Raw genomic sequence first — 23,714 nt, forward strand, 5'->3', positions numbered from 1 at the left:
TTATATGGCCAGGTGTTTCTGGGTGGGTGCTAAGTGTCTGAGCCCGGATTCAGTCCCCAGGTCATCCCGACACTGGGGCTGGTGCTCATAACTTGCTGTGCTACCTGGCCGCCCCAAAAAGTTATTTTATCTGCACTGTCTTTGTTCTTTTCAAGAATTCCATAGTGTTGGACAGGAGTGCTCAACCTGGTTAGCAGTAAATCATTGGAGCTACAAGACCAGGGGACTTGAAGCAGTACTAGATTTGGAATCAGAGGTCTTGAGTACAAATTATGTCTCTGCTACTCAGTGTGTAACTTGGGTCAAGTTTCTTCTGTCTCCATCAGTAAAATTTGAGAATTGGACTACATGGCCTCTTCTGATCCAACAAAAAGGGCAACAGTTATAGCAAAATTAATCCCAAGAAGGAATGTTTCCTTGTTTGCTGTAATGGATTTTGCGTTGAGCAGTTTATAACTTAGTGTGCTTTACTTTTTAAATCAGAATAATCTCACATTTGTAGACCACAGAGTGTTAAAAATAAAACTATATCCTCATGACATCCTTATGATATAGGTAAATGTTGTACTGTTAATTATTCCCATTTTACAGAAGAATGGAGTCTAGGAGACTTGAAATGGCTTACCCCATAGTCATAGAGCTTGTAAATCTTGGATCTGGGATGTGGACCCAGGTTTCCTGACTCGTATTCTAGGAGATCTTGTCTCTTCTTTTGCTCTTATCTATCCCAAAGTGAGATGTGTGTGGATCCTTGGAAATACTGTTTGGGAAGGAGGGAGAGAGACAGAGACAGACAGAGAGATAGACATAGACACACACACACACACACAAATATGGAAGGAGGGTGTGTGTATGTATGTATGTGTGTGTGTGTGTGTGTAGAAGGGGTATCTTGACACCATAAAACCACAGGAATGTAGCCCTAGATGTCATCTAGGACAGTGTTTCCCAACCACAAGTAACTTTTACCAGGCCATAAATTGTTTTTTACTATTTATTTCTTAAAACCAAGTATTAAAGCTGCTGTGCCCTCTTTCTCTATCTCAGTCCTGCTTTTCTCAATGTGTTCTTCCCTTTTGGCTCCAGATCTTGCTGTCTGAGCTCCAGAGAAACCCATTTCTGGGTCTGCTTGGGGTGGGCTTTTCTTTAGAAGAAAATGTAAACATTTTATTTGTCCACAGCATTGTTTAGGATGGGAAATTCTAATCTGCTACAGCCTTCCTTATGTCTAATGGAGTCTAGCCCTATACCAGCTTGGGCATGGGTGTGTCCATCCTATTCTAAAAGTTCTTTTTGGAAAGAGATTGTATGATATCAGTTGACAGAGGCCAGATCTTCATAGCTTCTCAAGAAGAGATAAAGTTTCAAAATAGTTTTAAAGTCTAAGGGAAAGCAAAAGCTTGGTGGACTGGGAGGGAAGACTATTCCAAGTATGTAGTTGTGGTTTGGAGAAAACTCATTCCTCTAATTGCTGGAGGGAAATCTGTTGATCATGTGATAGTCTTTGAGAAGGTTTACCTGCAAACAGTGCAGTGAGTGTGAATGTAGAGTGTGAATGTGTGATTATAAAAAGTGACTGGGAGGATGGAGGAAGATGAGGGTTAAAATGATCTTGTTTTGAATCTTATCTTTTTGTGTTTAATTTTTAAAATTCTGAACTTAAACACAAATTAAAATGAGAATATTTCTATATACAAGGTTAGAAAAAGAGCATTACATATGAAATGGAATCTCTACTGTCTGTAGCTTTCTTTTCCTTTCAAGTATAAGAAATTCAGCACATAACTTTCAAAGCTGTCCTGGCTGCCTGTGCTTCCTACTGGCTTTCCTTATGTTTTCTTCTGTGCATTTAAAATATGTTTTAGTGACTCTCATTTCTTTCTTTTCTTTTATTATTTTGGGAGGAAGAGGACCTTATTGCTATCCCCTTTTCCCCCTCCCGTTTCCTTTGAAATTAAGCCATTGTATCTACCTGGCAGAGTCAAGCAAAACAAATTTACACATTGGCTGTATCAGAAAACACATGTCTCAGTCTGTATCCTATGCCGATAACCTGTGGTAGGAGTATGCTTTTTTATCCATCATCTGGTATAGTATTTGGTCATTCATTGCATTCACCAGTTTTCCTAAGATTCTTGTGTTCATGCCTCCTCATTGTGTCTTTCTCAATTTTCACTGGTAGATACAACAGTAGAGAATACCTGCTTTTTATATTGCTATTAGATTTAATTTCAATTTTTAACTTCATATCTATCTGTATGTGGTTGGTGGGGGTGGCAGGGGCAGAAGTTTTTTCTCTAGACTGGTGCTTGCAGAAAGTGAACCAGCGCTGCTCAAATGTAGAGCGCACAAAGCTCGGGAAGCTTACATTCCTGTTTTGTCTTTGACCAGCCAAGACTAAAGCAGTATGCTAATATGGTTAACTGCAGTGGGAAAATATTGACATAGTTGCTAAGGCATTTTACCAGACATGTCATTGAGGCTGCAGATTTTGGAGGCAGAGCAATGATTCTGATGGTGTTGGTAGCAGAATACAGCCAACAGAATGACAGGAGACCCTGAAGGAAATGGGGGGGGGAGAGAGAGAGAGAGAGAGAGAGAGAGAGAGAGAGAGTGTGTGTGTGTGTGTGTGTGTGTGTGTGTGTAGAGTTGTGTGGGCATACATATGCATGTGTTTTTATCGTTTCCTCCATTATAGAACTGAAAAAGAAGGTGGTTAAATAACCACACACACAGACCTAATTTGGTCTGTCTGTGTGTCTGTCTATAATGTGATTGGAACTGGTCATGTTTCATTTTAATAGCATGTTTTGGAGGAAAGATGTTTAAAATGCTCTCCAGACACATGTTATCTGTAACACTTTTCCCCCTCAGAATGTTTATAGCTTGCACTTTTCCTTATAAAGTAAAATAAAAGAAATGGTAGCACTTCCCTTTGCCTGGCAGGGCTGCTGGTTGGCAGGCAGCTTTGAGGATGGGAGAGCCAGAATTTGGATTCGAATAGTGTGAGGAGGTGGTATGCTGCTTACACCATTGTTCCCAAGCCCTCTTCTCCCCACCTATTTCTCCACCCCCAGAATGTCAACATGTCCAGCATGACAGAATGTTCTTGATGATTATCATTCACAGAACGCTGCTTATTAAAATATCATCTCCCTTTCATCAGTACCTTTCATTAGGTCTACCTGATTGTGGGAAGCTTCATAACTCGGTAGAAAGAGAATTCTATACTTATTCCTACTACATTTGGGGAATTTGTAATGTGATGTGGAGATACTGAGTGGACTGCTAGAGATTGGTAGCTAGGTGGTGTGGTGGTTGATAGAGAACTGGTTTTGGAGTCAGGAATACCTGAGTTCAAATCCAGCCTAAGATACTATTTATGTGACCTTGGACAAGTCACTTAAGCTCTACCATAGTTTCCTCATCTATAAAATGGGCATCATAATAGCATATACTTCCCAGGGTTGTTGTGAGGATCAGAGATGATATTTGTAAAGTTCTTAGCATCATGGTGTTTTGAAAATGCTAGCTATCATCATCATCATGATCATTATCATATAGGGTGACTAAATGCCTAAATAATTACTGACTATATAATTTTTTAATAAGTTTGCAAAGTACTTTAATATATTATTCCATTTGGTCTTCACAACAAACCCTATGTATAGTAGGTACTATTATTATCATTTCCATTGAGGAACCTGAGACTAAGAGATTGTGACTTGTCTAAGGTCACACAACTAGTAATTGAGGCAGGATTTGAACTCAATTCTTTCTGACTATTAAATTTAAAAGTCTGTTCACTGGGCTATTTTTGAATAAAAACACTACAGGGGTGCTCTATTTGAATTGTGTGTGTGTGATGCATGTTTGTATAAATATGTGTGCAAATATATACACACATTCATTTATTTATCCTTGTTCATTTATTCATTTATTTTCTCCATTATAGACCTGAAAAGAATGTGGTTAAATAAAATTGTACCCTTTTTCTCTTACGCTCCCTCTCCCCTCACTTTTGCTAATTTAATCTGTCTGTATCCTCTCTATAATGTGAATGGATTGTGATTGTATGTGTGAGTGCATACATTTGGAATAGAGAATAGCAATAGAAGTTGGCACACTAATCTGGGTGGAGGGAAGCAGTCAAGAATTTGATTAGTATGTTTCTCATCAATCCAGAAAAGTCTTTTAAGAAAGAGCTTAGGTTTCAGAAACTTTTGAATTATGGAAGTAAGAATAATCACTATATATTCCATAAGCTACCACTTGCTGGATTTGGATGAAAGACTGAAGTGATGCAATGCTGTCAGTTGGAGAAAAGCATTTGGGCAATGGAGGGAGGTGATGATGGAATAGAGAGAGGGGAGGGTGATAGCATGATTGATTGATCAGGGAAGCAATAGAGGGGTTGGTAGGAGGGTTGTTGTGGTGCATCAGAAAACCTAAAAGTTTTGGGAGAATGCCAGATAGGCTAATGGATTTGCTGACTGTGTTAAGTGAATATTCTCCAGGCTAAATTTTGCTTTTCTTTATTTTTCTTCCATAGGATCATAGCTTTTGGGTTGGAAAGGACCTGGGAGGCCGTCTAGTTCAAATTCCCATTTTACACATCAGAGCAAAACTGTCCTTTTTTCTTAAGATTAAATGGTATTTAGAGGGAGTAGTGATGGGAAGAGGGAATGTGTATAATAACATTTATTTACAATTTGTGGGTAATTTTAGGACTGCTTTAAATATAATGAACATGTTGTAGCTAGTTGCTACAAATTATTGCAGTTAAAAAAGACCAATGGAGAGAGAAATGATAGGTTTAAGTAGGTTGTGGCATGTTTTCAACTATGACCTGTGCATGTGAAATGAGTTAAGACAGTGGTGTCAGAAACAGGAGCCACTAACCTATACATAAAGATCCTTATGAACTTTGAAAACCATTTATATTTTTCTTCTTTAAAAATTTTATTAATACATCCATACATTAAAATCAGATAGGAACTTAGTCATTTGGGATGCAAGATATTTAACACCTCTGTTGTAAGGCATATTACAGTCCTGGAAATACATGATTAAGGAAGTGGACCAGTCATGCAGTGAAAATGAAGAATATCATAGCCTGAATGCTGCTCTGGTGATCTATGGGGAACGTGGAAGAAAACTAGGGAAAGTGAAGGCCTGGATGTGTCATGACCTGTACTGGTGAAGGGAAAGGTCCCTCTTGAAATACTTGGAAAATACTGAAGATTTTAAGTGTATTCAGATACACATATCTAGGCATTTGTAATTAAAAAAAAAATTCCTTACCTGTACCTTGGCTAAGGATACTGACTTTAAAGCTTTATTTTTGATAATTCAGCATCTATTTTTATAACCTTCACCTTTAATTGAAACTGACTCAGATACTTTCCTCACCATCCCTATCTTTACCTTCTCCACACCCCACCCTACATCTCACTTAGTGACTAGCTTAGCAGGGTTTATAATTTCTGAATAATAGTTATTAACTTGGCTGAGTTGTATTAGCATACAGAGACTTGGATAGCAAATATTCAGTGGATAAAAACATAGGAATTTTTGGGGGGAGGTGGGGGCAGGGAAGCATTTGGGGTTCAGTGACTTGCCCAGTGTCACACAGCTAGTAAGTGTCTGAGGCCAACTTTGAGGTCCAGTCTTCCTGACTCCAGAGCTGGTGCCCCATCTACTACACCATCTAGCTTCCTTCATACAGGAATTTAAGAATGATAGAATTTTATGAGGAGGGGCAGTGGTCACATTGCTTTAGTATGCCTGTAAGTACAGCAAGGTGGGAAACAGGAGGGTTAGGTACACCATCAGAGAAGGTTTTTTTCAGGTGATGGCTAAACTGTAGTACAGATTCACATTCAGCATAGCATAAAGATGATGTAATCGTGCGGCCCAGAGCACTGTAATTATTTATGAATTAAAGGAAAAAGACAAAATGAGAAGAGAGTGTTTTATGACTTAAAATTCCCCCCACCCTCAGATTCACTTATGTTAAGGCAGTGCATGATGTGAGGGAAAGAAGATTAATGGTGATTGTAACTGGGTGACTTTCAAGTTCAGTGTTTCAGGGGTGTGGCAGAACTAATTAATTATTAGAGCACCAAAAATTAAATTAAAATAGATTTGGAGAAGGGATTTCTTTTAAAAGCAATCTGACAAATTGTATGTGGACTTCTGTAGGCATTCTGAGATATATATATATATATATAGATAGATAGATAGATAGATATATTTTAAACATTTTCTTTAAAAAAATGAGTAGTGGCCACCCTTCAGGGCTGTTTTTTGGGGAGTTCAAGGAGAATTACTCTTCTTTTTGTTGTTGTTGCTGTTTTTTGCTTTTTGGAAGCCAGTTGGGGTTAAGTGACTTGCCCAGGGTCACACGGCTAATTTTTTTTGTGTGTGTGTGTTAAGTGTCTGAGGCTGGATTTGAACTTAGGTCCTTCTGACTCTAGTGCCGGTGCTCTATTCTCTGTGCCACCTAGCCGTCCCCCAAATTACTCTTCTTTATTTAAAAAAAAAAAGGAAAATTGACAGTCTCAGAGCTAAAAAGTAATCTTAGAGCTTATCCAGCTCATCCTCGTTTGTTGGGTCATAGGGGAGTGATGTGGTTTAGTTGGACAAGCGTCAGCTTTGGAATGAGACGACCTGGATGTGAATGCTGCCAAGGAATGCGTAGTATCTGCATGGCATTGAACAAGTCACCTTGCTGGGCCTTGGTTGACTCTTACTTAAAAAGAGGGCCTAGGGCCGTGTGCTGTCTAAGCTTCTTTTCATCTCTAAATTTATGATCCTATGGTCTAGAGCTGAAAGGAGAGCTTTGAAATCTTTAGGCAGCTAGTTAGTATTCCATTTTCAGAGGAAATGCCAAGCAGTTTGACCAAAATCTACTCTTTCTCTAGTATGTTCAGTCATGTCTGACTCTACCTATTTGGGGTTTTCTTGGCAGAGAGGCATGCCATTTCCTTCTCCAAATCATTTTAGAGATAAGGAAAAGGAGGCAAACAGGGTGAAGTGACTTGCCCAGGGTCACACAGCTACTGAGGTCAGATTTGAACCCAGGAAGAGGACACTTAGTGTCTCCAGGCCCCACGCTATCCACTGTACCACTTAGCTGCCCACAGAGTCTCTAAGGGGCATCTGTAAATATCAGTTTCAGTTTTCAGAGAACTTCTTTCTTTTATCTCTAGGAGGCAGCACTGGTGCCTGAGAGGCTGCGTGCAGAGCGGGGGTGGGATGTGGGGAAGGTGTAAGTTAAGAGAACTTGGGTTCTATGACCTTCTTGAGTCTGATGAAATAAGGGATTTGGATGAGGTGGGTGGAACTCCTCAGGCCTTTTCCAGATCTAACTATTATTTAGCTATAGTTAAAAAGTGATTCTTTCCTGTTTTTTTTCAATATTCCAAAGCAGATGAATAAGTTCTCTCTTTTTGAACCAGAATTTGTCTGTGGTCAGGAAATTAAAATAATATTGGATAATTAAGGAAGATATCAATGTTTAAAAACACCTGTGTGACATATAAAGGTTTTGAAATGCCCTCCTTATACTTTTCGGGGGGTAGTACAAGGTGTCCCAAAAGCCAGAGTTTAAAACTATGCTAAGATCTTTGGGACACTTGTTTAGTGAGGGCCTCGTTGATAGCAGGTCCTTCATGGATGCTTATTGCTTGTTCAGTTATGTTCCACATGTTCTGTGTCACAAATGTGGCTTAATTGGGATTAATTTCATTGACTTTACTTGTGATTAGTGACTTAGAAAATTCTCATATAGTTTTTTTTTTTCAATCACCTTCTTGACAACTACCAATTATAGTCTTAGTTTCTTATAGGCACTGAGAGGTTAAATGATTTGCCCAGCCTGTATGGGGCTAAGGTGGGAGATGAAGTGTAAAGCGTTTTCTTGGTGATGTGTGGATTCTTTTGAAGCTTGTATTATTTCTTGCATTTTGTTTTGGATTTTTGATTTTTTTATGTTCTTCTTTAAACATTAAGTTGGTGTCTGTGTCCTGTCCTGCCCTGCAGGTCAATGACTTTTAGCTGCATGGAGATCATATATTCTTTTCATAGATCTTTTTCTTTAGTCCTTCATTTCAATATTTCTTTATATTTCAAATTTGTTACTAATTTTTATCTTTGGAGAAACTCCAATATTAAATAATCTTTACTCATAATGACCTTACCTTCCATCAGGTGAGACAATAAGGTGTATATATAAAATATATATATACATAGTAAATACATAAAATAAAGCATATTTTATGTATTATAAAATATATATAAAATGAAATATATGTATATATACACTATAAAAACATAAATAGAAATATATGCAAAGTAATTAAATACAATATAAATATTAAATACAGTATTAAATACAAAAATTAAAACAATAAATAAAAGGGTAGTTTAGGAAGGGAGAATACTAGTAATTGAGGGAGGGGGAACCAAGAAAGGCTACTTAGAAAGTGTTACTTGAGTGGAGTCTTAAGGGATGAAACTCTGGGTTGAATGGGTAAGGAGGGAGTGCATTCCAAGCTTGAGGAATGGCCATTGCCAAGCCACCTCTCCAGGAGGTAGGATATCATCATATATGAGGAATAGTGAGAAGAGCAGATTGGTTGAATGGAGATGTAGCCTCACCTCCCTTCTTTAGAGCCAGGCTTCATCATACAACTTTACAATGTCCAATTCTGATGACTTATCTTTAAAGTTCTTTCCGTTTACCTTGTTGTATTTTCCTGGTTCTACTTGCTTCACCTGCATCCTGAGGCTCCCCTTGCTGCTCTGTATTCATTGTTTCTTATAAGCCGGTAATATTCTATTATGTTGATGTGCCACACTTTGTTTAGCCATTTTTCTAATTGGTGAGCCTGTGATACATTTCTAAGACTTCCATAATACTTCATTGGCTGCTAGGTGGTGCAGTGGATAGAGTATAGGGCCTGGAGTCAGAAGGACCTGAGTTCTAATTTGACCCCAGCTTTTACTAGCTGTGTGACCCTGGGCAAGTCATTTAAGCCAGTGTTTGTCTGTTTCCTCATCTGTAAAATGACCTGGAGAAGGAAGTAGCAAACCACTTCAGTGTCTTTGCCAAGAGCACCCCAAATGGGGTCAGGAAGAGTCAGACATGACTAATAGACCGAACTACAAAACAGCAACAATAATGCATTCCATTTCCTCTTTTCTAAAGTTAGTTTTTCCGTTTTATGCAGATCTTTCCTGAAGAAATTATTCCCTCTGTCTTTCTTAAATTGATGACTTGTCTATTAAAACAACCTTCTGCTATATAAATCCCTTTTTACAATCTGTCTAGCAAAGGAGACTTTTAAATTGGCTTCCTGGATAGCACATTTGTCCTTTTCTTTTTTCATTTTTCTGAATTGTGTATCTTTTGAAGGGAATCTGGGATATCTGGAGTTTATTTTTATATATGATATAGAGACCTGTAAATCACTCAGATCTTCTTTTCATTATTGAGCCAGGTTTATGTTTTTAAAACAGGTGCAGAATGTATTTTTGCTGCCACAGGAGTTACCTGTGAACAAAAGCAGGAAGATGCCTTAATCACTGACTAATTGTTAGTGTTTTCTCTATTTCAAGACACAAAGGCTGCCATGGTAGACTCGAGAGTTTCTAATGCGGCAGTAGGCTAGGAGATAGATTGTTGTGTTTTCATCACTAAATTCAGGTGGGGAATAAAGTAGGTCATACTTATAAGAAAAGTACATCTACCCAATGTTATTTCCAAAAAAAGCTACTGTGATGTAGGCTGTAATAAAACTTCTTTAAAGCCTCTTTAAACATCTACTAGTGAATATTAAATCAGCTAGTGAGTTTTGGGGTGTTGTGTTTCCCAGAATAGGTATTTTGTTCCATTTTGTATAGATGCTACTGAGTATTTTCCAGTCTCAGTTACTGGCGTCATTGTAGTGTGTTTGGACTGATTTTGACCTTACCCCTTTGCCCTCTTGATTTTAAAGTAGCAGGCCGAGGAATGACTGTCTCTGGTTTCTAAGCCTGCTGAATCACCAGGCTACTGCACAGACTCATGTTCAGAAACAAAGACTATTCCCACCATTTCTTTTTTTTTTTCCACTCCCAAGAAAAAAGAGGCTAAAAGGCAGAGTGTTTGTGTTCTCTGCAAAAAGCAAAACAAAACTAAATCTCTTTACATTGAGCAGGTTTGAGGCTTTTAATGCTATAATGTGTATATATATATATAAAAAAAACAACTTAAACAACAACAAAAAAGGCTCCACCAAAAATCTCTACTCCTAAATCCTCCATTTTATTGCAGACTGTATCAGATCGAAAGTGCCAGAGAACAGCTGCTCCAAAGGCCGAAGGTCTTAATGGTTACAGCATGCATTGGAAACTCAATCCTGCCAGATTTTCAGTTAATGAAAATATTTACTTCAAGCAAAGTAAATAAAGTTCATGGGCAGAATTTTTAATTAGGAGTGAAACTAAAATTCCCCATTTCATCTTCCTACCCCTAACTTTTGTCTGGGACATGCTGTGGAAGAGTATTCCAACCGATGTTTTAAGAAAAAAAAAACTCCCCTTTCTAGTAATTTTCCTTGTTTTATATGTCTGATGACATCATTGAAGTTTAATCTCCCCTAGCCCCCATAACATGGTATTTTTTTTTTTTTGTTCTGGAAGTTAACTGATCTTTTTGGCGCTTTGTCTAGTCTGCAGAAGTATCCCTGTGTGAATAGGGAGAGGAAGAAATTTAAGTCACAGAGAGGTTATGTTCTGCTTTAAGCCACCCAGACCTCCTGACTCTTACTTGGGCTAATGTTCTGGCTACTCTACAAAGTAATGAGAGAGTTTTTGCAAACTGTGTGAAAAATTAGCTTTATGTGCACCACATTCTTATATGTTGGCAGTGCTTCCTGGTGCCCCACACCTGTTTTGTGGAATGTCTCCATAGTGGGAGACTTGAGTCCCAGCCCCAGATAAACTGTGAGGAGGGGATAGCTGTGGTCTCTGGGTGCACTGATGAAAGAGCAAACCCAAAGTTGGGTGGCATTGATTTCTAACTTCCCATCACTGTGAGACAAAACAAACAAAAACCGTCTACTAGATGTACTTTCAAACCTCACTCCCCTGGAACCCACTGTAACACTTCTGTGACTGAGCCTTGTTTCCTTGCTTAAAGATGACTAAACTGTGGACTTTGGAAGGAGGGGAATGGATAGAACCTTATGTCTTTTTAGACTGGTCTCAGGGAATGACTTTTCAAGCCTGGAGGCTTATGGTTATGGAGGGAAATAAATCATTTCTACTGTCTTCACCAGCTCTGACAGTTGGTTTGATGGTATACGAATGGTGGGGAAGGGTGATGATGACAATGAAGAGAGAAGGCAAAGAGATCCCTATTTACCTCTATCAAATATTATTATTATTAGCTTTTTGGAGGGGAGAAGGCAGGGCAGTTGTTAAGTGACTTGCCCAAGGTCACACGGCTAGTAAGTGATAAGTGTCTGTAGCAGCAAGCACCCCAGCATTCCCAGAGTGGCTGCCAACACAGGTTCTTAGATCTGCTTTTCTGAAGGAAAGCAACTCAAAATGGGTCAACAATCTTGCTTTAATCAAACTTATGTCATTTGCCTAATTCAGGGGAAAAATGTCAGCACCAAAAAGGTCAGAAAATACAAACAAGTTACAAGCAGACAGAGAAACACTTAAGCATACAGGCTTCCAGCTGTCTGACCATTGCATCTATACCTAGTCAGTTACCAGAGAGGGAAGCACCAACATCTGGGTTTTCAAAGCTTGGGGGCTCAATGGCTGCCCAGAGTCTCATCTGGTCAAATCACATAACTCTTATCAAAGTGAACCCCAAAACAAAATCTTACATCAGAGTATATATAGCCTTCTCCTGGCTCAGAGAATGTCACAACCATCTTGTCCCACTGCCCAATCACAAAGCATCAAGGCCTGGGAATTCCTGAAAAACAAGCCTCCTGCCATAGGCTCCATGTGACCACATTCATCATATTAGGGGACAGAGTATATTTTCAAATCAAGGAAGGTTTTCATAGTCTCTTAAGCCTATCAAAGGGTCTAGGGGAAGGGAAGTTCTTAAATTCCCCTTTCCCATAAGTGTCTGAGGCCGTATTTGAACTCAGGTCCTCCTCATTGCAGTGCTGGTTCTCTATACACTGTGCAACCTAGCTTTCCCTCCATCAAATATTATTAAGTATTTTTATTTTCATGATGTTGATTATTTTGGGGGTAACTTCTAATAATAGGGATTTTTGGGTGATCTTTTAGTTCTGGAAAGATGCTGATTAATGGTGTTTGGTCATTTAGACGTATAACTTGTGGTTCCCAACTCTTAGTTAAAAACTCCTCCAAAACAATGGGTTCCATTTGAGACCAAATGCAGTTTTCTGTATTTTTTTTTTTCTGTTGGCTTTTCTTGTTTGTTATGGAGCCCAACGGTTTTTCAGGACCCGCATGCCTGTTTTGAGTGGGCTAATGAAATAAAAGAGGTAGCCTGCTCTCAGGCTAGGATCTGTTTCCATCGCACAGTGTCTTCTCCCCAGATCACTATCTAGTTTGATCTCTGGCCCTTGCTAGGCACATACTGATTTTTTTCATTGTATAGTTGGCTGTCATGCTGTGGGTTTTTCCCCCATTTGTTTGTTTCTTTATTCAAAGCCCTTTTATGGATTGGGTGACTGTCCTACTCCAAGCCCCCTAGGATGCACTTGTGCGGTTTGGAGCTTGTCAATCTGGGTTACATCCCCTTTGAGCCTTTTCTGCAGGGCTGTGTTGCTAGTGTGTTTCCCTCCTGACCTGTAGACTTCCTTTCATTTTTTCATGGCAATGATAGAAAGGAATAGTAAGAATAATTGGAGTTTGGAAATAAGTATCAGCTTCCCTTGAAATCAGTCCTTTCAACTTCCTTCCCCCAGACCTTTATCAAGATAAACAGATTTGTCTGCCTAAATCCCTCTGTGCGGCTCTTAAAGGCACAGTGCCTGTGCACACACAAGAGCTTAAAAATAAACAGCTCTGTGATTATGTCTTTGTGGGTACCCCTTTTACCAGTGCACATTGTAATCCCTCTGTGATTTGGAACAGTGCTTTTGAGAGCCTTTGCAGCCAAAAAGTTTATTGCTTTTAAGCCACCCTGGTGATGAGCCCCTCCAAACTTAAACTGGTTCTCAGACAATAGGCATATCCCCAGTTGTCTTCATTATATTTCAGTCAAACTTGCTTGTATCAGACTTTTGGTCTGCTAACAGCTTTAGGGAACCCAGGGCTAGCTTTCTAACACAATGGGCCATTGCTTTAGAACCTAAAAGGAAATAGAATTCCTTAAGTTAGATCTTAAAATATGGTTTTTAATAGTTAGGATGGTGTTTGGCCTCTCTTGCCTGCATCAGATGCAAGTGGAACAAAGGAACAAACATTTAGTAAGGGCCTCGTATGTGCCATACCTCGTGTAAATGCTTTTACAAATATAAATAAGAAAACCGAAACGAAAAAGCTTTCCCTCATCCAGATGCTTGAAATTTCCAAGAATATCATGGTAATTTCCACATTTTTTAGGGTTCTGCCGATATAACTTATGTTTCATTGGAGGAAGAATCACAGAATGTTAGAGCTGCAGGGAACCTTAGCAATCATCATCATGGCCTAGTAGAAAGAATGCTGGATTTGCATTCCAGAGAGCTAGGTTGAAATTCCAGTTCTCCATTATTACTTGTGTGACCAAGGGCAGACATTTCACCACTCTGGGCCCTTTCTTCAAACAAGGGAATTAGATCGGTTATTTCTAACCTGCTTTCCAGATCTAATTTTATGATCCTGCAGACTTTTATTCATTCATTGTTTGTTTATTTAAGAAGGTTAAATGCCTTTATTATCACAGGATTGGAGGACAAGGAAAAGAATAGAACATAGGTCTTCTAACTTTAGTTTACTAGCTCTTTTCTCTGAATCCTGCTGCCTTCCTTATTATGTTTGTATTCAGTAGTTCAACTAAGCATCAGCTACCTTAGAATATTTGTACAGTAGCAGCAGATAATAGTTATGCACCTGCCATATGAAGAACACTGTGCCCAAGTGCCCAAGGGACCTGGAGAGGGGAGATAAAGTATCTGTCCTCAAGGACTTTGTAAGGTGGTAGTCTAAGCAGATAGCACCATGGTGCAAGAAGGCTGGATGTTGTAGCAGCAAGCACCCAGGCGTCCCCAGGGTGGCTGCTCACACAGGTTCTTAGATCTGCTTTGTTAAAGGAAAGCAACTCAAAATGGGTTAACAAGCTTACTTTAATCAGTCAGACATATATCGTTTACCTTGTTCAGGGGAAAAGGTCAGCACCCCGAACTTCAAAGTACACAGACAGAATTATCAAGACAGAAACAGATCAAGTAGACAGATTTCAAACTGTCCAACCATTACGTCCATACCCAGTCAACATCTGGGTTTCCACATCTGGGTTTTTCAAAGCGGGGGGGGGGGGGCGCGCTCTGGACAGCGGCTTCCCAGAATCCAGATCAAATCACAGAACACTTCTCAAAGTGAGCCCCCAAAACAAAGCTACACATAAGGGCTTATATAGCCTTCTCCTGGCTCAGAGAATGTAACAACCTTATTGACTCACTGGCCAATCAAGAAGTATCTACTGAAAAACAAGTCTCCCACCCCAGGCTTCAGGTGCACTTTAGCCTAGGGGCAGGGAAGATCTTCCAAATTTGCATTCCTATTACAGATGTGGAGTCAGGGAACATTGGGTTCAAATCCTGATTCTGTCTTTTACTGCTAATTCAACTGTGGGCAGGCAAGTAAGTCACTTAAGCTTCCATTTCCTCATTTGTAAAATTACTGTAGTATCTATCTCATAATATTTTGCAGATTTTCAAGCACTATATAAATACCAGTGTTGTTGATGTCGCCACCACCACACCAGCATCACTGGCACCTCTTTCTCCAAAGCTAGTTTGGTATTGGCTTAGCTCTAAGCTTGTGTATACTACTGGGCAGAATGTTATGTAGAATGAGGGAGAAGAGTCTGTTCTAGCTAAAAATAGCTCTGAGTGGCGATAAGGAGAGAGGGACTAGTGAGTCCAGCCTAACCTTGTTGTACCAGAAGGTCAAATAGCTTTAGAACTGACCTTGAAGTTTGAAGTGTTTTCTTTTGAAAAAACTTTTAAAGATTTAATAAGAAACAAACCTCTTGAGAAAGTCCCACTTCAGACCTAAGGTGATAGCATCTCTAGGAATTTTATAGACTTCACCTCTCCTTAGATCTGAACCTTTCTGTTTCCGTCCTTCAAGGCAGATGAAAGTAGATCAGCCTTGGGAAATTGGGATGAGGTAGGGGTTGTTGAGACATTCGATGCATGACATTTGCCTCGGAATGAAGTCTTCACTTTTCTCTTGACAGTGTAAAATTAGAGAGGTACCAGACTTGCTTATGAGACATATATATTTTATGTGGTCTTAGTGTAATTAAGGTAATTTGTACATGTTTTGATCTGAATGGATGGTCCAAGACATCTTCTCTTTACTTCCAACAGGTGACTTTTGTGCTGAGAATGCACCTCAGATCATCAGCGCATCTGGCCACAGAACAGATTTTTCCATAAGTAATATTTCGGGAGGAGAAGACGCATACAGGACAAACTTTACAAAAGGAGTTTCCATGTCTTTGCCTTCATCTCCTTTGCTGCCTCGTCAGTCTTATTTGGTGCAGTCGAGATCAAACAAAAAATCTCCAGGTAAAAAAACCTAAGAGGACAAATTGTGAAGAAGCAGTAATATCCTATTTAATTTTTAAAGCAAAAAAAAGTCTGTAGTTTTCATAAATATATAGAGACACTAAAAAAACCGTCAACCGACAAGAAAACTAACATTTAAGAAAAGGAAATGTTTGGAAATGAAATTCATCCCCTTCCATAGATTATTCATTTTAATTTAAACATTCATCTTTTTTGAGTGGCCAGAGTATACTTTCCAAAAGTTTTGTGTTTTTTTTTTGTTTGTGTTTTGCATAGTAGCAGCAGTAATAATTTTGGTTTCTTGTTCCTGAATTAAGAACTGTTACAGTTTAAGGTCACTATAATAATTAAAAAAAAAACAACGTGCAGATTTAGCCAAATAAAATTTGTGGACTTTTAGTTTATTAGTAGGCAGCATTTTTTGGCTACTTGAAACGTTGAATGAAGTGTAAAATCAAACAATTGAACAAATACTGTATCTTTAAACTAACTATTACTTTAAAATAAAATTAGACTTGAAAAGTGGTGAAGAAAGGGGAAAGAGACCTGTGTAAGTAACACCTGGTCAATTAAGTCAGCTTCTTGTAGGTTTCACCATGTTTCTTCATTGCTGTCGGGTAAGGTGATTTTGTGTTCTTGGGGTCATTGCTTGAATGCAGGTAATGTTTTCCAAAATGCTGATGCCTGACATGGTTCACCCATCTCCTCCTTGCCCCTCCTCCTTTCCTGCCCCTCCTCCTTTCCTACCCCTCCCGAAAACACCCTGTGCCTGCTTAGACACCTGCTCCAAAGCTGGATGAGTGTATGCCCTGTTTGTCATTTGCAAGTACAAAGATGCTTCTAGATTATATGAAATTATATTTGGGATCTCTGAAATGTGACTATACTGAGCTTGTGAAATTGATGTTTCTATTCTTGTACTCTTTTGGCTTCCTAATCACTTGCATTTAAATTTGAATAGTCATTATTTAATGCCCATTAGCTTTAAAGCATTGAGTGGATATAAAGACATGTGTTATAATTGAATACTGAAAATATGTTAGGAATTGTGAGACCTAGTTAACTTCAAGGGAACATCTAAAATCTCTTTCTCTTATCTCTGTCTTTCGTTACATAGGCACCCCCTTATCCCACTAGGGTATCCTACAGGGCGCTATCCTGGGCCCTTATTCTTCTTTCTCCACTGGTAATCTCATTCCCTTCCATAGATTCAAAGTGTCATGTCTCTACAAATAGCTTCCAAGTTTCTGTGTCCAGCCCTAACCTCTGTCTGATCTTAAGGCTAAATGCCTGCTGGTCATCAGGGAAGCAGGATTACATAGGAGAAAGAGCTCTGGTCACATACCACTCTGACCTTGGGCAGGTCTCAGTCTCCTGGGTTGTATTCTTCTCATCTGTAAAACGAAGGTTCTAGACTTGATAATCTTTAGGGTCCCCTGAGACTTTAACTCTGTCGCCCTAGATGCCTTTGAGGTCCCTTCCAGTACTACAGCGATGATCCTATTGTCTCATCTTGCAAATCTCCTAGACATCTCAAATTCATCATGCCCTGACTTTGTCTCTGCACACCCCACTTTTCCCCTTCCCCCTTCCAAACTTCTCTATTTCTATTTAGGGAATTACCATTCCAGAGTCACCCAGGTTGGTGACCTAAAAGTCAACTTTGGACCATCTTCTTCACTAACTCTTCAGCTCCAGGTCCAACCTAAATACAAGATGTCAAGTGTGGTCAATTCTAACCCTACAGCTTCTCTGACCTTTACCCCCTTCTGTCCTCTCACCTCTAGTTAAGAATTTTGTCACCTTAGATGTGGACTACAGTAATAACCTGCTAATTGATCTCCCAGCCTTCAGGCCTCCCCCTCTTCTGTCCATCCTCATCAGAACTGTCAAAATAATCTTCCTAAGGCACTGCTAGTCTGACCGTCTCATTGTCCTTACTCAGCAGCCCTGAGGAGTTTCCCTCCCACTGCCTCTTGAATAAATACCCCATCTCTATCTGGCCTCTCCCTACCTTTCACCCTTATTTCATATTCCTCTTCTAGGCAAGCTGCATTATTTCTCATCTTTGGGCATGGGAACAGGCTGTCTTTTCTGCCAGGAATGCATGCCTGACTTCTCTTTGTCTCTAAGAATCTTTGTCTTACAGGTTAGCCTGGTGTTGGAATTAGAAAGCTGGGCCTGAAGTCAGGAAGACTGGATTTCAAATTCAGCCTCAGATGTTGAGTAGCTTTTTGATCCCAGGCAAGTCAGTTCCCCTGTCTGCCTCAGTTTCCTCAACTGCAAAATGAGAATTAATGATAAAGCATGATTGATTTTCAGAGTTAATCCTTAGAGGGATGTTGAGAGGCTCAAATGAGATAATCTTTGTGAAGCACTTGGCACAATGTCTGGCAAATAGTAGGTGCTTAATAAATACTTTCGCCCTGCTTTCTTCCTTATTTCAGGGTCCAGCCTTTGCCTGTTTCTTCAGCAAAGCCTTCCTTGACCTCCCCCCACCCCTGGTTGTTGCTATTCTCACCTTCCTTAGTTTGTCTTATTGCATTTACTTGTGTGCATAATGTGATTTTCACCATATTCCATAAAGAACTTGGGATTCTTGAGAGCTGAAACTGTTTGGTTTTGGTCTTTATATTCATTCCCAAATGCCCAGCACAATGCCTTGCACATAGTAGGCACTTAACAAATATTAGTTTGAATTATCAGATTACATTTCATCATATGGGAATGAAAATATTTCTCATAGAAAATATTTTTTAATTGTGCCATTACCTCAAGTTTGGAATCTCTTTTGGCATATAGAGATTTTTTTTTTCAAAGATATTGGCTGTAAAATTATTTGACCTGTTTGTCAGTAAGCATTTAGCTAGTATTTAGGGAAATGATTTATTATCTGGGGTATTAGAACCACTTTGCAAACAGATTTGATATTGGTTGCAAAAGTAATTCTAAAATCAGTTCTAAATCCTTTTGGACAATTTTCCCTCTGTTATTCGTTGCTGTCAGATAAATTGCTGCTGATTATTAGAGGGGTGTGTGTGTTACTGTTATGCTAGGACATGGGTAGTAGCTGGACAGGATGGTCAGAAAGAAGTAGGATAGGGAACTTGGCCATCCCAGAGAGGTCCAACAAGTGCTGTATGTGAAACAAATCAGGCCAATAGCAATCCTTCTCATTACTGACTTTTAAAATGTATTCTTGGACAAATTGCTACTCTATTTCTTTTCCTCCTTGGTTTTAAGAAAATATACCCCATCAGGTTCAAATTAAGCTCTTTGAATGCTGTATTAATGCAGGACAGTGGGTTTTCCACTGTATCCATCCTTATTAGAATGAATAAAACATGCTGCTTCTTATTTTGCAGATAAATAATTTATGGGAAGTAGGGAATGACACTGCTAAGAGGGAATGGAATTTTAGAATTGGAAGGGACCTGCATAGTCATTAATCTAAGCCATTCCTGAAAAGCATCCCACCTGAGAGCATTGTGTCTGGAGCCATAAGATCTGGGTCTGTCACTACCTGTGTGACTTGAAATCAGTTCACTTCATCATTCTGTCCTCGCTTTCCTCATCTGTAAACTGAAGGGATTGGATCCCTTCCAGCTCAGAAGCCATGAAACCCCTGAGACCTTTACTGCAAGACCTCCAATGGGTGGGAACCCACTGCTTCCTGAAAAAGCCAAGTCTACTTTTGGATGGCCCTAATTACTATGAAGTTTTTCCTTATATCAAGACTAAATCTGCCTCTTCGTATCTTCTACCCATTATTCCTTGTTTGCCCAAGCAGAGCAAGTATAATTGGTCTTCTAAATGACAACTCTTAAATAGCTATTATGATTCTCCTAAGTCTTATCTTCACCAGACTAAACATCCTCAGTTTTTTCAACTTCTTTTGTGATGTGGGCTCATGTCACGTCACAGTCCTGATTTCTCTCTTCTGAATGCTCTCCAGCTTGTCATTGTTTTTTTCTAAAATGTGACACCCAGTACTGAACACATGTGAAGATAGATTCCAAGCTAGAGTGGAGTATAGCAGATGCTGCCCCCTAATTCAGGATATCATGTCTTTCATAATGCAGCTGAAGTTTGTAATCATTTTCTTGGCTGCCATATTACCCTGTTGACTCACTGAGCTTATAGATCACTGAGACACCAAGATCTTTTTCAAATGAACTACTATCTAGTTGTATTTCTTTTATTGTACTTGTTGAATTGAGTCCATGTGTAAGGTTTTATTTTTATCCCTGTTGAAGGTAAACTAATTTAATTTGCCCCCATGTTTCAACCTGTTAAGATCTTTTTAAACCCCGCCTCTGTGATCCAGTGTTTTAGCTCCTCCTAGTTCTGTGTGAATTGTAAATTTGATAAATATGTACCTTATGCCTTTGTCCAATTCAGTCAAAAAAATGTTCAGTAGGTCTAGGCCAGTCAGTAAACACTTACTAAGCACATACAGTGTGCTCGGCACTGTGCTAAACACTGGGAGACAACATGCAGAAAACTGTGTGCCAACATAGATAATATACATTAGAAAAAATCAACAATACAAATTGCTATGATAAATCATACACATTTGACAGGATAAATCTACAGGATAAGTCAGAAATAATCGACCAGGAAGGCACAAGAGTTAAGAGGGATTAGGAAAGGCCACTTGAAGAAGGTTGGATTTTAGCTGGGTCTTGAAGGAAGCAAGGTAAGACAGGCAGAGATGAGGGACAGCCAGTGAAAATGCCTGAGTTGGGAGATGGGGCTGTATTGTTCGTGGAGCAACAAGGAGCTGGTGCCACATGGCACGTATTTGTTGGGGGAGGCAGGTGGGGTGGAAGGGGTGGAAGGTATTAGAAGGTTGGGAAGGATAGGTTTTGAAGGTCAGACAGATTTGTATTTGTGTGTGGAGGTGATAGGGAGACACTGGAGTTTATTGAGTAAGTGGGGGTGGGGTGGGGAGAAAGACTTGAGAAAGATCACTTTGCTATCTGAGTGGAGGAAGGGCTGGAGTGGGGAGACCTTCCTGTCAAATTTGACATCATGCCATTAATGCATTGTTTCCAGTCATTTGGTTCTGAAACTGCCTAACTGTACTGTGGTTTAAGCCCATACCTTTTGTTTTTTTTAACAACAGTAGCATTAGAGCCTTTATTCACTGCTTCAGTAAAATCCAGGTAAACTTTACAACATTCACCTGATTTACTATTCTATTTTCCCAGTTAAAAAAGGAAACAGGGCCAGTCTGTTCCAATCTTTCTTGAGGAAGCCATGGTGGCTCATTGTGATCCTTTCTTTTTCTAGGTGTTCGCTAACCATCCCTTTAATAAATGAGTTCTAGATTTTTTTTTTCCACACCAGGAATCTGTCAATTCTGTGGTTTGCAGACTCCATTGTCTTCCCTTTTTTGGAAATTGGGACATTGCCCTTTCTGAATTCTGACATAGCAGGGGTATTGTTATGAGTTGAATCTAGCCACTAAAACCTGATTAGATTCCTTTTATACTTTTCAAAATGAAGACTATAGTTATTTGAAGACAGCAGTGGCTTTGAAAAAGTGGAATAGAAAAATAGGGTTTTTTTCTCCTGTAGGTGTCTACCATATTTACATTTCAGTATAAACCAGATTGTTGGAATAATATCCAGAAACTTAGCATTCTATCTACCTTTTAAAATAGTTAGCATATGGTGGTGAACGTGTGCTGGATTTAAAAATACTCATCTATTTTAAAATGTTAACACTGATGCTGGTAGTAATCATACAAATATCCAATATTTGTGACATTGTCTATAAAGTATTGAGCTACCCCTAGTGGGTTGTGTGCTCAGCATTCAGTCGATATCATAAGCAGAAATTATACTGATGTCTGTTCCCATGTTCAGATCAAACTGTATTACCTATTTTATTTTGTTAAAGTGAAATTTAAAAAATAGGCATAATATTAGGCTGAAGGGCAGCCTAGTATAGGGAATAGATGACTGAGCTTGATTACAGAAAGACCTGGGTTCAAGTCCTGCTACTTGACGTGCACCAGCATTGTGACCCTGGGAAAATCAACAACTCCTTAATGTTCTGGGCAACTCTAGGATCATCAGTTGCCAAGAAGGTACAGACTTGAATGGGCAAAGGGCTCATTTGATCCTCACAACTTTCCAAGATAGATGCTATTATTATCTCCCCTTATAGATGAGGAAACTGAGTCAGAGGTTGAGGGACTTGCCTAGGGCCACACAACTATAGTAAGTGTCTGAGACTAGATTTGAACTCATGTCTTTCAGACTTCAGTCTCCTCACTATATGCACTGGGCTACCAGCTGCTTCATATCTATGAAATAATGGGTCTAATTTCTGCCTCTATCCTGATGCTACACCCAACAAATCAGCAGTACCAGAGAAAACATAAAGTTATGTAGCATTTTTTCCACTTTTAAGTTCAGTAGTCTAAAGATTCAGTGTTGCTTAGTATTAGAAATACTGGTATTTCGTAAATCTTTGAGAATGCTTGCTATAAGAGCCATTATCTTGCAATGATTTTTACATTGTGGTATTAAGTGTATATCTATACATCTAATGAGAAGGAAGGCACATTGTCACTCTGTGTTTTTGATAATATTTTTATTTTGTATGTTAGGATTGACATTACTCCATTTGTATGACTAATAACCAACAGGTTTAACTTTTTTTTTTTAATAACCAAAAAAAAATTAGTTTTTTAGTCATGGAAATGAATACATTTTTAGTAGTTTTGAAAATACTTTAAGTATTCAGGTCCCCCTGAGATGACTTCACAAAATAATGGACTTTTCCTTCTCTGGATCTCTGACTTTATGAAAGAGCCAAGGATTATTTTATATATTTTATTTACAAAATTAGACCTGTGATTTCATTGGTATAGTCAATCATGACCCACTATACTATGCCCTTAACCAGATTTATATATGGTGTCTTAGAATGTTGCCTGTGGTCACTAAGAGGTCAAGTGACTTGTCCTGGACCACGCTGCCTGTAGACCCAGAGAGGATTTGAAGCCAGGTTGTCCTGACTCAGAGGACGGCTTTCTGTTTTACCACACTGACTCTCTTAGGTCCTTTCCTAACCAGCAACCAGAAGGTTTCGACAATGGTAAAGATGTGGGAGAAATATTCCTTGACTTAGGGCTTTCCTGTCAGGATTCATTCTCATCAGACTTGAGATTTTGAGAGAAAACTACTCAAGGAAATGTTAGCTTTTGGAGGAATGAGGAAGTCTGAACGTGTGGGTACCATCCCTTAAAGATAGCCTCAGGCAGGGCATTTTAAATGAGTGGTCTGTCCTCATGAAGTGGTGACTTATACTTCTGGAATTTAGGAAGTTTGGACATGACTCAACCAGGGCTATTAAGTGTGAGAAAGTGTACCAGTCCCTAAGGCTTCAGGTTAGCATTCTACTAGTTTGGGATGGGAAGAAAGAGAAAGGATGGAAAAATCCTTAGCTAAAAGGAAAGATCAGAAGAGGATGTCAGTATTTATTTCCATCTTCTGCTGTTTCTGGCTTCTCATTCATAGTAATTTTGCAGTGAACAGGAATATGGACTCCTGCTTCCGTTGATAAAACTTCAAAACTGGATCCATAAATTGTTGAGCAGAAGTCACGTTGCTTACGTGATTCCTGGGGCTTTGGCTTTGTTTTCACAGGACTCTAAGGCTGACTGTGCTCTGTCAGACTCTGCTGGGGTGATACTGAGGAGAGGTGGGAAAGCAGAAGGAAAACAGGGAGGAGGACCCTTGTTTCCTGATGGCCTTCCTGCCTTCCAGTTCCTCTCCATTTATACTTTTCTATTCATTGCTTTATGTTTTTTACTTTTCATGTCAGTGTGGGAAAACCATCAAGACAAGGCAACCAGTCAAGTTCTTAGAAGATAATTTGGACCAGTTTCTAGCCTTAGCTGTAAAGCTAGGAGTCTTTAGTGGAAGAAG

At 39.2% G+C, this 23,714-nt stretch overlaps 1 long non-coding RNA gene across 1 annotated transcript in view; it reads left to right on the forward strand.

Annotated features, from left to right (window-relative positions):
- Window positions 1-20,129, forward strand: part of LOC138155485 (uncharacterized) — a 130,871-nt gene extending 110,742 nt beyond the window's left edge. Inside the window, exon 3 of the long non-coding RNA XR_011166845.1 lies at window positions 15,567-20,129. This is a non-coding gene — a long non-coding RNA (uncharacterized lncRNA). The remainder of the gene's footprint in view (window positions 1-15,566) is intronic.
- Window positions 20,130-23,714: the final 3,585 nt, after the last annotated feature.

Source organism: Petaurus breviceps, unplaced genomic scaffold (genome assembly GCF_028583685.1).
Source record: "Petaurus breviceps papuanus isolate PSGF00001 unplaced genomic scaffold, PetGlider_PUasm1.0 91133, whole genome shotgun sequence".
In the NCBI taxonomy this organism is placed as follows: domain Eukaryota; kingdom Metazoa; phylum Chordata; class Mammalia; order Diprotodontia; family Petauridae; genus Petaurus; species Petaurus breviceps.